Source organism: Cervus elaphus, chromosome 14 (genome assembly GCF_910594005.1).
Source record: "Cervus elaphus chromosome 14, mCerEla1.1, whole genome shotgun sequence".
In the NCBI taxonomy this organism is placed as follows: Eukaryota; Metazoa; Chordata; class Mammalia; order Artiodactyla; family Cervidae; genus Cervus; species Cervus elaphus.
The window spans coordinates 74,001,515-74,013,435 of NC_057828.1; the positions used below are offsets into that span (position 1 = coordinate 74,001,515).

General features: G+C 44.4%; 1 protein-coding gene across 10 annotated transcripts in view; it reads right to left on the minus strand.

Moving 5' to 3' along the window:
* Positions 1 to 11,628, minus strand: part of HHAT (hedgehog acyltransferase) — a 349,271-nt gene extending 337,643 nt beyond the window's left edge. For 3 of the 10 annotated variants that reach the window (XM_043923562.1, XM_043923567.1, XM_043923564.1), the window contains exon 1: positions 10,883 to 11,013. The gene's annotated coding sequence lies outside the window, so the exon portion shown is untranslated. Of the gene's footprint in view, positions 1 to 554; positions 676 to 10,882; positions 11,020 to 11,394 lie in introns of those variants that run through there. The other 7 variants (XM_043923561.1, XM_043923557.1, XM_043923563.1 and 4 more) reach the window with 5 other exon arrangements.
* Between the last annotated feature and the right edge of the window lie 293 nt (positions 11,629 to 11,921).

Below are 11,921 nucleotides of genomic sequence, written 5' to 3' on the forward strand. Positions count from 1 at the left end.
TCCCCACATCCAGCCCCAAGGCCACCCCAGACAGCACAACGTGTCCTTGGGGACCCTCTGGAGAGCTTTCTGCCCAGGGTCTCTCATCACCATCTCTTTTCTTCGCTTGAAAAGGAATTATATGCAGTACTCACTCCTCTTGCCTCACCATTCACAACCCCAGAAATGTAACCTCAGAACACCGCCACCACACACGCACCCAACTTGTCCTTAACAGACCTTTCTTCCTTAATAATTCTTTTCAACTCTTGTCCACTTATCTCAAGAAGACTGCTCTCTCAGGGCTCTCCCCACCTCTGTTCATTTCAGCTGTGCGCTCAGAGAGCCAATCAGGGTAGATATGACTCAAGGGATTTAATGACACAACAGTATCAAAGAAAAGAAAGCTGCACCTTTGGGAATACAACTAGAATTTTTTTTTTTCTAATGTCCAAACTCATAAAGGTTCCTAAAGACTCAGAAAACTCTCAAGTTTCTAATGTTTCAATTTTCTAAATATGATTATGCTATTCTTTAGGCACAAGATACCACAATGAAATCCAAGAAGTCCTTACTCAAATGTGTAAGTGATGCCTCTCTTCTGTTTTTCATGCACAGATTCAGGGCTGCAGCAACATTATCAGCTAAGTGGGCATCCAGGTGACAGCCTGGACTTCCCTTGTGGCTCAGATGGTAAAGAATCCACCTGCAATGCAGGAGACCCAGGTTCAATCCTTAGGGCAGGAAGATTTCATGGAGAAGAAGGGAATGGCAACTCACTCCATTATTCTTGCTTGGAGAATTAAATGGACAGAGGAGCCTGGGGCTACAGTCCACGGGGTTGCAAAGAGTCAGACATGACTGAGGGACTAACACTCACACTCTCACATTCAATAGCCTAGAAATTCATCACCATTTACATCATGATTTCTATAGGAAATGGCCAATCTACAACAACACGGCCTGATTTAAAGTAGGAATCCACATGATCACTCTATATAAAGGAGGTTGCATTACTGATGTGAGTGAGAGCTAAGGAGGGTTACGGGGAGATCTGATGGTGAACATGTGTCTGAGAACACTTCCACTTCAGAGGGAATCTTCGTCAGGACCATGAGAAAGAAAAAAATGTGCATAGTTTAGGAGCCAAGTGGCAAAGGGTCTTAAACACATATGACATTCAATCTTTGAGTGAAGCTTCAGGAAGACGACCTTTGACATGGTGGTAGCATCGAGAGGCAGGGAGGTCAGCAATTCAGGCCCTCGGTAGGAAGAGGAGAGAAAGTTCTAGAACCAAGCAACACAGAGTAGGAAAAATCAAGTTGTACACGGCACCAAACTAATCCAGGAGGCTGTGAGGTGGAGGGGGAATAAAGGACCTAAAACAGCATCTCTGAAGCTGTTAAGACTACATTATCTCAAAGTTAGTATTACTGAAGAGAGTAAGGAACTGGCACAAGTGAAGACTAAGAGAGAAAATGCATTTAAGATTAGGTCTTGGAAGAAAACCATGGCAAAGGTTTTCCTGGGATTAAGGGAAAGAAGTCAGACTGGATGAACAAGATTTCTCTACCTTGTATTAGGTATAAGAGCCCCAGGCTGAGTAGTTTCAAAAAGTACTAGATTTATCCGGGAACCATAGAACTCATGGGGCCCACATAATAAAATCTTAGCTGGAAAATGGCAAGACTTCCTCCACGAAGAGGGATTTTTCTATACTGAAACGACGTACATTTGCTTTCACGTTGTAATTTAACACTCCACCTGCTTTCAAAGATGCCATCCACTCTCATTCCCACCAGGAGGACTAACAGTTAGCTCTTTTTTCAGGGATCAGAGTCCTGCTCAGAGAAAAGGCACAATCTGCCCAAGGACCCAGAGAAGCCAGCAGTGGAGCAAAAAACAGAACCCAATTTCTCAACTCCCACTCTCTCAGGCAGAAATCCTGTTCCTTATTCTTGGCAGAAAAGGACAGCTCACTGTGCCAAAGCCTGAAGTGTGCATACACACAACTGCTGTAAGATGCTTTTCCCCTGCAATTTCCAGTATCTTTTCAAAAGTCCTTTATCTTTACTGTTGCTAAGTACAACAAATGGATTCCAACACTTTCACTTTAAATTCCTTCCTGCTCCTCGCCCTTGGTATTTAGCATTAAGTGGGCTCTAAATAAGCACCACAGGCTTCCACGGTGGCTCAAACAGCAAAGAATCCACCTGCAATTCAAGAGACCTGGGTTCGATCCCTGGGTGGGGAACATCCCCTGGAGAAGGGAATGGCAACCCACCCCAGTGTTCTTGCCAGGAGAATTCCACAGACAGAGGAGCCAAATGCTCCCATGCACCAGATGACTTTAAAACAGCAACCTCAGCATGAAGCTGACAATCTCCACCACCATCACCATCATCATGCCCAACTAACTAAACTGAAATATTTCTCTACTGAGTTTACCCAGAGTTAAGTAACAGCTGTACTCGAATACTGACTCATTACGACCCAGATGCTGGGAAAGATTGAAGGCAGGAGAAGGGGACGACAGAGGATGAGATGGTTGGATGGCATCACCAACTCAATGGATATGAGTTTGAGCAAGCTCCAGGAGTTGGTGACAGACAGGGAGGTCTAGTGTGCTGCAGTCCATGGGGTCGCAGAGTCAGACATGACTAAGCGACTGAACTGAACTGAACTGCACTCTAATAAGTAATATTGACAGATTAGCTATCCTGAGAGGGCACTTTAAAAGTATTCTTTCACTTAATCTCCATAAAAGCTCTGAGGTTGGTACTTCTGGTACCCTCATTAACACAAAAGACCACCAAAGCCCCGAAGGATCAAGAAATCTGCCCCAAATCACACAAATCTAAGCAGCAGAGCTTAGATTCATACTCACCAAGTCTAATTCCAGAGCCTTCCTTCACCCACCTCCCTATTCTTCAAGTTTACCGGATTCATTTTTTTCAACATCTATGATGAAATCAATTCATCAAGAAAGCTAGAAGATAATACAAGCTATACACATGCAAAAGAATTTAAAGTTATGTTTAATACAGATACTCCCCAGGAAGAAAATCAGCTAGATGTAATCCAAATACACAGGAAACAAATCTAACTCACACATTTCTAAAGAGATTTACTGAAGAAGACGAACTAAACCAAACCAATTTACCTCAGATATAAGAGGGGAAAGTCAGCAGTTATACAGAGATAAGGGTTGCGTAAACTTGAAATAGTTCTCCATTTAGGAATAAATGAGCACTCTGGAAACCACAAAGTAATAAAGTAAAAGAAACTCATGTCCACTGAAATGACAAAGGCATTACAGAAAAGAAAATGACATAGCAGAGCAATATTCTGGCACATGTGGAAAAAAAATGTTAGGAGATTTTTACTCTTTTTCAGGTCCAACTTGTTGAAACAGAGACCTAGTTCGCAGAATATAAATTACATGACTTCTACCAGAAAAACCAAGCCCAGATTCATGGTGTCTTCTCATAGTACAGTGTTCTCCCAACCTTGCTTAAGCGTCTGATTCTTCTACCCACATCATTCTAAAGAGAAACACTTTCCTAAACCCAGAAAGGCTTCACCAATACATTGGAATGATCAGCTGTGATTGGAGAGGTCCACTGGGCTGGGCAAAAGTCTAATCACTGAATATTTAAAAATACATTATCACGACGTCCAAATATGCACCAAAATATTATGTATCAGCTATGTGTCATTGTGCAATAAATCATTCCAAAACACGGTGGCTTAAAATAACAAGCTGTATTCTCTCCTGGGATTCTGGGGGGTGGCAATCTGGGCAATCCTTCTGCAGATCTCACCTGGCATCAATTCACATGACTGTCACTGCCCTGGCTCAAGGCAGCTGGAGGGGACAACATGATCCCACTCACATGTCTGGCATTTGGTGCCAGCCATCACCTAGGTGCCTTACTTCTCCTCCACGTGGGCATGTGTCCTCTAGCAGGCTGGGCCTTGACAGCATGGTGGCTCCGGGGTCTTAAAAGAACAAAAGCAAGAGGGGCAAGGTCTCTTAAGGACCAGTCTCCAGAATTCACAGTATTGGTCAAAAGCTCAGCCCAGACTCAAAGGGGAAGAAGGTTCCATCTCTTTACTGGAGGAGCGTGTGTATGTGAAGACGCTTCAGCTGTGTCCCACTCTTTGTGACCCCGTGGACTGTAGCCCGCCAGGGTCCTCTGTCCATGGGATTCTCCAGGCAAGGATTCTGGACTGGGTTGCCATGCCCTCCTCCAGGGGATCTTCCCAACCCAGGGACTGACCCACGTCTCTTGTCTGCTGCACAGGCAGGCAGGTTCTTCAGCGCCAGCTGGGAGTATCTTAAAAAGGGGCAGAGACATGGCTTACCACACCAGGATGTTAGAACTGCTAATAAGTAAAATCTGGAGACGCAGTGGGAAAACAACATCTCACAGGAGATCTTTATTAAGTAAAATGTCATAAAGGTTGAGAGAGACGTACATTTTAAAAAATTACCTTCCCAAACCAAATTTCAAAATCAGTACTGTCACCTGGTCTGATTGAGCCAGTTTGGGAATTTCTTTTGTTGGGTTGGCCAATATGTTTGTTAGATTTTTTTTCCCCACAAGATGGTACAGAAAAACCCAAACGAACTTTTTGACCAACTCAATACAATACCCTACCTGACCATTTCCAGTAACACTGCAAAGCAGGGAAACTCTATTTCAAAGAAGTTCTTATTGTTATCTTTTTTTTCCTTAAACTGAGTCAAAATCTGCCCCTCTATTTCTAAAAAGCATTCTGCTGCTAGTGTTACGGTACCTGGTGAAACTAAAAGCACGGAGGCAGGAGAGAGGGATAGTTTAAAGCGTGGGTCTGGAGACAGAATGCCGAAGGCTGAATCCCAGCTTTGCGACTTTCTAGCTGTGTGACCTAGTACAAGCTGCATGATCTCTCTGTGTTTCGGTGCCCTCACTTATAAAATAGAGATGGCAACTAGCTTCTGAGAGTTGCCATGACGACTAAATGCATCTACAAAGAGATAGAACATTACGTTGATCATAGTAAGCTCTAAAATGCTTACTCTTGTTGTCTTTAGTATTATTCCCACTATTATTAAGTATACTGAAAGAATAATTCATTATTCTTGCCAATCATACTCATAAATACTGAAAGATAAGAATTAATGCCATCCGCTCCACCCCAAGCCCTCTTCCAGGACAAACCCCCAGGCTGCCTTCAATCACTTCTTCCATGGCTTGGTTCCCAGACCCTTTATCAGCTGTCAGTTGTCTCTTCACAGTACAGGTACCTAGAACTGAACACAAAATCCCAGGAGTGCAGAGCCAGAGTAGGACAAGACCATCATTTCTCCTCTTGGGCAACCAGACTTCAAACGGTGAAAACTGAGACTCATTCCTTCATTCGACAAACATCAATGAGCTCCTACAGAGAATCAGGAACTGATATTGGTGAAGACAAAATAGAAAGATTCCATCTGGAGGTTCCCCCAGATATGGCTCCCCTAGAAAAATGTCCGTGCCCTAATCCCCGAACATGTAAATATGTTACCTTACATGGCAAAGGGACTCTGCAGATGTGATTCGGTTAAAAATCTCGAGATGGGGACATTATCCCCAATAATCCACATGGGCCTGATGTAAGCACAGGGTCCTGCTAAGAGGGAAGAAGGCAGGTCAGAGACAGACAGGAGAGAGGATGATGGAAGCAGAGGTTAGAGGGATACACTCTGAAGATGGGAGGAAGGGGCCAAGAATAAAGGAATATAAGAGACAGAGAACATTAGCAAAGAAAAAAGATACCCCCCTGTCCTCCCACCACACCGAGTCTCTAGAAGGAACACAGCCCTGACAACCCAGTTTGGACTTCTGATATCCAGAACTATAAAATAACCAATTTCTGTTGTTTTATGCCACAAAGTCTATGGTAATTCGTTACAGAAACAATAGGAAACTAATATGTCACCCCTATCCTCAATTAGTTCATGGTCAAGTGGGAGTAAAGTACTTCATTAAAAGGATTTATATAAAACATCAGAATATTTTAATCTAATTGTTATAAACTAAAAACTTAAGCTGTAAGAAAATGAAACCTGAAAACAAAATTTTGTATTCTGTTCTCAACTTAGCATTTTTCAACTTCCATCTCACACTGCTGTCAATCTTAATATCAAACATAACTCTAAGTCCTTTTATATGAACTGCCCTTAAGCCAGATCTCTGCTGTTAAAGATCGGAAGAAAAGGGGGCCGATTTATAAGCCCCCAGTTCAGAAAAGTTACTGATGTGATATTGTATCCCTTTCCTGGAAAATTCTCAACCTATTTGAAGCCTTTTCAATCACCAGAATCATGCCCACCACATCTTATACTCCCCAGATTAGGGGCAGCTGAATGAATCAAAAATTTTAATAATATATTTTAAGTGAATTTTGTATTAAAGTATGCTTAATTTAAAAAAAAAAAGTATAAGGCTTTCAAAAAGCAAACTCATTCCAGTAATTACTACTTAGATAAAAAACTGAATTCCCTCTCTGTCCTTTCAGTTCCACTAAAGGTGACCACTAGCACGACTCCTAACACTCTAGTTTATTTAGTTTTGCCCATTTTTGAACTTCCAAAAAAAAAAAAAATGGATTCAAAGAGCCCTAACTCTTGCTGTGTCTACCTTTTCTTCAGTTCTACCATCGCAAGGCTCGTCCTTGCTGTGTGTTAAGCAATGATGTGTTCATTCTCATTACTGTGGGGTATTCCATTGTATAAGCAATTTGCTTATAATACACTTCTGTCCATTCTACTATTGATGAACACGTGGGTTGTTTTCAACTTCAAGCTATAAGGAATAATACTGTTCTGCATCTACTATTACATGTCTTTCGGTGCAAATGTATTTGCTTTACTGTTGAGAGTTGATCAAGAACGGGGTAGCTGAGTCATAGGAGATGCATCTGCCCAGTTTTAGTAATGATACTGCAATACTGCAAAACAATTTCCAAAACAGTTATACTAACTTCCACATCCATCAACCATCATGAATGAGAGGTTGAGTTTTCCATATTCTAACCAGTACTCAGCACTGACAGGGTTTTGTGTTTTTTAGCCACTCTGGTGAGTATAGAATGATATCCCATTGTAGCTTTAATTTGTATTTCCCTAATTACTAATGAGGTTCATCCCTTTTTCACATGTTTATTATGTATTTGAAAATCCTTTTTGGGAAGTGACTTGCCCATTTTTCTACTGGGCTATCTTTTTCTCAATGATTTGTGAAAAACTGTTTCTACATTCTGGGTATGAGTCCTTTATTGGATATAGCCCTTACAAATACCTTCACCCATCCTGCAAGTTGCCTTTTCTCTCTCTCTATGGAATCTTTCGATGAACAGTGGTTCTTACCAATATTTTCTTCTATAATTAGTGTTTTTTGTGCCCTATTCAATAAACCTTTTCATAAAGGCGTTCTACTTTGCTTTCTTCCAGAAGTTTCTTGTTTCAGATCTCCCATTTAGCCATATGACATATTGATTAATTTTTGTATACAGGGTGAGGTAGATGATCAAAATTCACCTTGTCCATTTGGATATCCAATAGGCCCAGCATCACTGACTGAAAAGACTGTCCCTTCTCTAGAGTACTGCAGAGTCACTTCTGTTATAAATCAAGAGATCTCAGACCTGTGAGCCTGTTAATGGACTCTCAACCCAGTTCCATGGTCTACCTGGCATTGTATCCACACCAGGCTGACAAACTACCCGCTCATCTAGCAGCTTAAGTCTTCCAACTTTGTTCCTTTAACTAAGATCGTCTAGAATTTCAATATATATTTTAAAATTAGCTTATCAGCTATTTTTGGAAAAAAATCTGTTGGGATTTCAATTGGGCTTATAATGAAACCACAGAGTTATTTGTGGAACAGGGATACAAAGAATTTTTATCACAAAATGGGTACTGAATTTTATTAAGTAGCTTTTCTCCTTTATTATGTGACTAAATTACAATTACTGATTTTCTAATGTTAGACGAAGTTTACATTCCTGGAATAAATCCAACCTGGTCATGGCTTAGTGTCCCATAAATACAGGTATAGGTCACTAGGTTTGATTTACCAATACTTCCTTTTAGGGCTTTTGTGTCTTTTCCATGAGAGTCTGGTCTAGAGTTTCTTGTAACCTCCTTATCAAGCTTTAGTAACAGGGTTATGCTGGCCTCATAAAAGCAGTCAGGGAGTAGTCCTTCTTTTTTATTTTTTATTATTTATTTTTTTTTTTAATTTTTTGTTTTTTTAAATGTTTGTAATGTTGCACCAGTGAAGCCATCTGGGCCGGAAATTCTACTCTGAAAAGGTTTTTAAATACAAATTTAATTTCTTTACAGATATGGAACTACACAAATTTTCTAGTTCTTGCATCTTATGAGGTATTTTATTCAAAAAACTTGTCCATGTCATCTGAATGTTCAAATGTACTACCATCAAATTGTTCACAATAACATCTGAAGATTTTTTAAAAACATCTGTAGGATATGTAGTGATAACTCCTTCTTGCCCGACACTGGTAACACCATACACCACTGGAGGGAAGGAAATAAAAGAAGACAGGCATGCATTAGATAACAAAACCACTGTTGTGGGAATATTCCCCAGCAGAATTACGCACAGCAAGATCAGCGCAGATGGAGCAGCTAAGCAATTCAGCAATTCTCTTTCAACAGCTTGGACCATCAAAAACAACTGTGAACCTGAGGGCAAGGAGACAGGAACTGAAGGAGAAGGAAACAAACTGTAACGCCGTACGGTGGCCAGCAAGAACGTGGAAGAAAAACCGCCACTAAAAAGGGTTTGTAACCCAGACACCCAGCCTGCTACCCACAAGGTGTTCATGGTCTCCTGAATCCTACCTATGAACCTCAATGCCCTCTTCTCATACATCTTTATTTTCACGAACCTCTGAAATTCGGGAGTTCATTTGATTATATATGAGGAGAGCAAACCATACTAGCATTTCCAGTGACTCTGTCACCAGTAAGAGTCACAGATTCTGTTACGCCACAGTGCAGCTGTTGCAAATACTGCAAAATATCATTTACACAGGCATCACTACTTTGAAATCCTGAGACCTTACCTGATACAGCATGGAATTTTGATACTTAGTGGATTTTTTTTTAAAGAAATACATTATAATTTGGGGGGGTTTGTACTACTTTGATTGCTGTTTCAATAGAATTTGTAACTCTATGTATTTTTAAATGCCTTTTAAAAATTGGCTTCCCCAGGCTTGAAAGAAGTCCATGGCAACAAAAAAAAAAGGGTAAAGCACCCGACAAGGAATCAAGGATCTCACCCATGCCAGGGAGCTCCCAGGCAACAGTTAAGGAGCACCTTCCCTCAGCTAGGCCCTGCCCTGGAAGGAGACACAGATGAGTAAGGTTCACCCTGGCTGAAAGCATTAGTCACTCAGTCTTCTGTCCACCTCTTTGTGACCCCATGGACTGTAGCCTGCCAGGCTCCTCTGCCCATGGAATTCTCCAGGCAAGAATACTGGAGTGGGCTGCGATTTCCTACTCTGGGGAAGAGAGAGGAGACCCCACCCACGGATCAAACCTGGATCTCCAGGGCTGCAGGTGGATCCTTCACTGTCTGAGCCACCAGAGAAAGCCATCACCCCGGCGAGTTCTGACATTACCTACAGAGTTAACACCAACACAGAGCCACCCACAAAAATGACTGCTTTCTCCAGAGACGTGGCCTTCAGCCTTAGTCTATATAACCTACTTCCCAAGGAGGGGGCAAAATAAACACTAAACAAAGCATAGGCTTTGATCCAGAAAGAGAAGTGCAAAACCCGACCCCAACACCTACTCTCTGTGGCTCTGGCATCTCCCCTAAGCCTTTCTTTCTTCTGCTGTGACAAGGGTTAATACTATCCTTCCCGGTTACGGCAAGCTTTAGAAATACTGAATTTAAAGCACCTAACAAGCACATCATTCCTGTTACTATTAGTTCAATCTTTCAGGTCAGAGCTCTGATCCAACACTTAATGACAATTATGGTCTGTCACTGAGACAAGAGGGAGGAAAAAATACAGAAAAGATGGACCATGAACACGGGAAGGGAAAAAAAATCATTCTTCAAAGTCCAGTATGAAGTTCCCTCCTCAGGAAAGCTTTCCCCCTCCTCTCCTAGTGTTCCCACAGCATTTATCACGGGGCAGTGAACACGTAGCTCTGCGACTCAATGAAGGAACACAAAAGAGTAAGGGAGAGCAACAATGAGTTTCACCCCCACATAATACAAACCACCCTGGATGCCAATTCAGCGGCCTGACCGCCCTGATCCAAGAGCCACGAACCAATCAAGCGGTACATTTTTTAACGCCAATGCCATCCATCCTAGTACCTCTCCCGCCCGCTTTGGTACGAACTGCGGGGAGGAGGGCCTTCCCACGTAAAGACTGATGCCACCTAAAGGTCAGGCGTGTAAGAAAGGAGGGAAACTTGAGTCCGGAGAGTAGGAAGCAACAGAAGTCTCTAACTTTGGGGGGGGGGGGGGGCGTCCCTGGAGCCGCAGCAAGTCAGGCAGGCGCACTTCTAAGACCGCTAAGGGGTCCCGCGTCCACACTTCCCGCAACAGTGCCAATTTGGGACGAGGCCAGGGAGAGGGGGGCGCTGGCAGGGGCGCGCACGGACTCGGCCGGCCGGGGGAGCCCCGCCTCGATCCCGGCGCACGGCCGCCGCCTTTGTCTCCAGCGCGGGACCCGGCGCGTCCTCTGCCCCGCCTCCGGGCGCGCACGCAGGCACTGGAATGGGAAACGGAAAGCGTTTGGTGCGTTTCTTTTTGTTTTTCAACCTTAAGAAAAAGTCAACACCTAACTTCCCGAGGACCCTCTACGGTCACCAGCTACCAACCTCCGGCCGCGCCGGGCGGCGGCGATGTTCCCGCGCGCCCCCAGTTCCCCCACAACCCTCGGCACCTCCGTGTCGGCGGCGGCGGCGGCGGGCTTCTCGGGAAGCCGCCCTCTTCCCCGCGAGCGGCGGTTGGAGGCCCAGCCCCGCGCGCGTCCTCGGAGCACGTCCCCGCCCTCGGGCCGGCGCGCGCCGCTCCGGACTGCCGGGCTCGCGAGCGGGTGGTGCCCGCTGGGAACTGTGGCCAGCAGGCCGCGCGGCTGGAGCGGGCCAGTGGGAAGGCGACCCGCCCCTCCGCACCGGGAGCGACCGGAGCCGGCCCACCGGGGTCCAGCCCCCGCTCGCCCGCGGGCCCAGGTGCCTGCGCTTAGCAGCGCGCCGATCTCTTCACCCTGTTTGTTAATTGCAGGCACCGATCTCTCCTCCACCCCTTGTTAATTGCAGGCACCGACCGCTGCACCTCGTTTATTAATTGCAGGCCTGCGGCTGCCAGCAAATTTAAAAACGGAAGTCACCTGAAATCCGGCTCTAGTGGTCCCCACGGACGTTTTGCAGGCTAAAGGAGGTAGCTTGGTGGGGTGGAAAGAGGGCGGGCTTTGGCGCTCGGGCGGCTTCTAGAGCTTGCCGTGTGAACTTAGCCCCTGTGAGCCGCCCTGTCCTCCTCTGTAAAGCGGAAATAAGCTTTCCCTGCTTTCCTAGAGAATTAAGAGTGAGGACTAAAAGAGATGAACTTCGTGAACGGCAAAGCAACTTACAAGGATGATCAGCCCAACGGAATGTTGTGTCAGTGATTTTGAATAGGTTGTAAGAGTGGGAGATACGAAGCTGTCTTGGACCGTGACTTCCTGCCAGGTGTTACTCAGAGGCCTCCAATGCTAGGGCTGCCAGAGTTCCACACTTATCTGAGCAGGAGAATCATCTGGGCTCTTGTGAAAACTGCTGGCACTTGGATCCTTCTTCATGCCGAAAGAATCAGACTCCCGAGGGGAAGAGAGTCTCAGGTGGCTCTTTGATCAGATACATGTGGATAACTCTGCATTAG